Source organism: Gobio gobio (genome assembly GCF_949357685.1).
Source record: "Gobio gobio genome assembly, chromosome: 16".
NCBI lineage: Eukaryota > Metazoa > Chordata > Actinopteri > Cypriniformes > Gobionidae > Gobio > Gobio gobio.
In genome coordinates this window covers 12,060,788-12,064,526 of record NC_137109.1, presented here as the reverse complement: position 1 = coordinate 12,064,526, position 3,739 = coordinate 12,060,788, and positions in this window count along the sequence as shown.

The window sequence follows — 3,739 nt, the reverse complement described above, 5'->3', positions numbered from 1 at the left end:
CCTTATATACCCACGAGGTGGGGCGGAGTTACGCATGCAAATTCCGCATGCCCATGGCATTGGCACTGCCATTGGGCGCTGTTGAACACGATGAAGATGATTGGCTTCTAAGCGAAACCCCCATTCGTTAGTCACTAACGTACGTCGTAGTGACTGAACGAAAGGGAACTAAAGCACTATGGTACAACAGTGCTACACATGTTATCAAGAGAGAAACTCGTAACTTAGAGCGTAAATGGAAACAAACAAATTTAGAGGTCTTTAGAATCGCGTGGAAAGATAGTATGTCACGTTATAAAAAGGCCCTAAAAGCAGCCAGGGCTGAGCATCTCCGCAAAATAATAGAAAATAATCAAAATAACCCAAGGTTTTTATTTTACACCGTGGCTAGACTAACAAATAAACAAACATCGCCTGAGCAAAATATTCCGTTACAGTTTAGTAGTAATGATTTTATGAATTTCTTCACTAAGAAAATAGAAAGCATCAGAAACAAAATTGTAAATGTACAATCTTTAATGATGTCTTATGATTCAACCGCGATTATCGCCCCTCAAGAACTACTACACCGCTTTACAACTATAGGACAGGAAGAGCTAAATAAACTTATCATTGCATCTAAACCAACAACATGTTTATTAGATCCAATACCCACTAAACTACTGAAAGAGTTGTAGTGGAAGAGCCTCTTCTCAATATTATTAACTCATCTTTATCTTTAGGTCATGTTCCAAGAATATTCAAGTTGGCAGTCATAAAACCTCTCATTAAGAAGCCACAATTAGATCATAATAACCTAGAAAATTACAGACCAATTTCAAATCTTCCATTTATGTCTAAAATACTAGAAAAAGTTGTGTCCGCTCAATTGTGCGCTTTCTTGCAAGAAAATGATATCTATGAAAAATTTCAATCAGGATTCAGGCCGCATCATAGCACAGAAACCGCACTCGTTAAAATCACAAATGATTTACTGCTAGCTTCTGACCAAGGCTGTATCTCAATACTAGTTCTACTCGATCTTAGTGCTGCGTTCGATACTATAGATCATAAACTACTCTTAGATCGACTTCAAAATTATACTGGTGTTCAGGGACAGGCATTAAACTGGTTTAGATCGTACTTATCAGACCACTACCATTTTGTCTGTTTAAATGGGGAAAAATCAAAGATGACGTCAGTAGACTATGGGGTGCCGCAAGGATCCGTGCTAGGCCCTCTGCTATTCTCAATATATATGCTGCCACTTGGTAATATTATAAGAAAACATGGAATTAATTTCCACTGTTATGCTGATGACACTCAATTATATATTTCATCACGACCGGATGAAAACGCTAAATTATCTAAACTGACAGCGTGTGTTGAAGATATTAAATACTGGATGACGTGTAATTTTCTGCTATTAAATTCAGATAAAACGGAGGTGTTACTTATTGGTCCAAAAAACTGCCCACAAAACCTCTCGCAATACAATTTTACCTTGGAAGGATGTCCTGTCACTTTATCCACTACAGTAAAAAGACCTGGGTGTTATATTAGACCGCAACCTGACATTCGAAAATCATATTTCATATGTTACAAGAACGGCATTTTTCCATCTTAGAAACATTGCTAAGCTACGTAACATGCTATCTATTTCTGATGCAGAAAAGTTAGTTCATGCATTCATGACCTCGAGATTAGATTACTGTAATGCTTTATTAGCTGGTTGTCCTGCATCCTCAATAAACAAACTACAGTTAGTCCAAAACGCAGCTGCTAGAGTTCTTACTAGGTCAAGAAAATATGATCATATAAACCCAATTTTATCATCTCTACACTGGTTACCTCTGAAGTTCCGTATCAATTACAAACTATTGCTACTAACCTATAAAGCCCTAAATGGTTTAGCTCCAGTGTATCTAACGGATCTTCTATCGCCCTACAATCCATCGCGCTCTTTAAGATCACTAAACTCTAGGCTTCTGGTCATTCCTAGGATATCTAAGTCCACTAAAGGAGGTAGGGCTTTTTCACATTTAGCTCCTAAACTCTGGAATAGTCTTCCTGATATTGTTCGAGGTTCAGACTCGCTGTCCCAGTTTAAAACTAGAAGACGCATCTCTTTAGCCAAGCATTCACATTATAATTATCCTTTTATACTACAGTTAAATCGGATCAAAAGCATAAATATAATATTCTGAACAGCAGCTACGCTAATCATTTCCCATCTGCTTTTCTGTTGTTATCTCGGGACACTAGTCCCGAGGTAAATAGTTCATCAGCTCCAGTTTGTATCCAGCCTCTCATGGAGACTTCGGATGCCCCAACACCTGTGATGAGACGACTCGACGCCTGTGAAGAGACGACTCAACGCCAGCGTTGTTATGGCCTAAATTAATACACGATTGATTAACTTTTTCGAACCTTATTCTTTAACATTGTCTTTCTAACATTTTTACTGTACATCTATGAAATGCACTTTCTGTAAAGCTGCTTTGAAACAATGTGTATTGTGAAAAGCGCTATACACATAAATTTGAATTGAATTGAATTGAATAATGAAAATGTGATATGGGGCATATATTTAGCGAAATGCTCCTCTCTAGAGTTAGTTTTTATGGATATGGATTTTCTGAGGTAAATGTGACGTTACATGACATTGTTTACAAGCTGTTTTACTGATGCCTTAACACGGCTGAAACACTGATGGGGCGATTCCATGTGACATGATACGGATTTCGGTAAGTTGTACTGTATCTTTTAAGTACAGTAACTAGGCCTAATTACATTTATTCAAATACTTTACACCACTGCTTTTAACTTCAAATGTTTTGTTACGTTTGTGCTTGAAAAAGGACTATTACAATCCTTAATGGGGCTTGATATTTTGCCTTATAGGCTTATTTTAAGCAGAATGTGTATTATGTGTATTTGTTGAAAGAGTACTTTTTTTTTTTTTTTTTTTATCGTTAAGATGTGTGGAAATTACTTGTGATTGTGAAACATTTGTTTTAAAATGTGCAAAACAATCCCACACCCTGTTGAGGCCCTGTTATAAAGCACATACAAACAGGATTACTTTAATTTAACAGGAATAGTTAGTATTGTATTACCTTGAAAGCGATAACAACGTTTATTTTGATATTTGATGATCTGCTCTCGGTTCTTCATGAAGTAGAAGGCGCGCGCGACCATGTTGAGTCAGCGTAGCTCTCAGTGCCATCTGCTGGTGAAAATAATCACTACACGATTGCTCCCATGCTGCATGTTTCGTCTGACTTTTTTTGCAGCGAGCTGTAAAACGGGGACATTTACGGGGACAGAACACCAAAAACCGGGACTGTCCCCGGAAAACGGTTTATAAGGTGTGACTTGCATGTGTGATTTCTTCCACAGTGCTTAAGAACATTGCTACAATGTGTTTTACAAACATGTTTACCTAGCCTAATCATGCAATCCAATGGAAAACAATTGTGTAAAGATTCTTTAAAATTTCTTCTGTTTCACAGACAAAAATATCAGCTTAGTTACAGGTTTAGAGTAAAAAATCACAGCGTTTTTATTATATAGGGGAGCGCAGGACACAATCTAACGCGGGGTTAGTTGTAACACGCATGTTTTAACCCTTTCCACACATGCCAGGATGACGAAACTTAGTGTATTTACTAGTTGCCATATCAACATTATTTAGAGAAAAAATAGCGCCAACAAATCTCTGGAAGATATTACTGAACATGTTTTTAACCATAGCAAA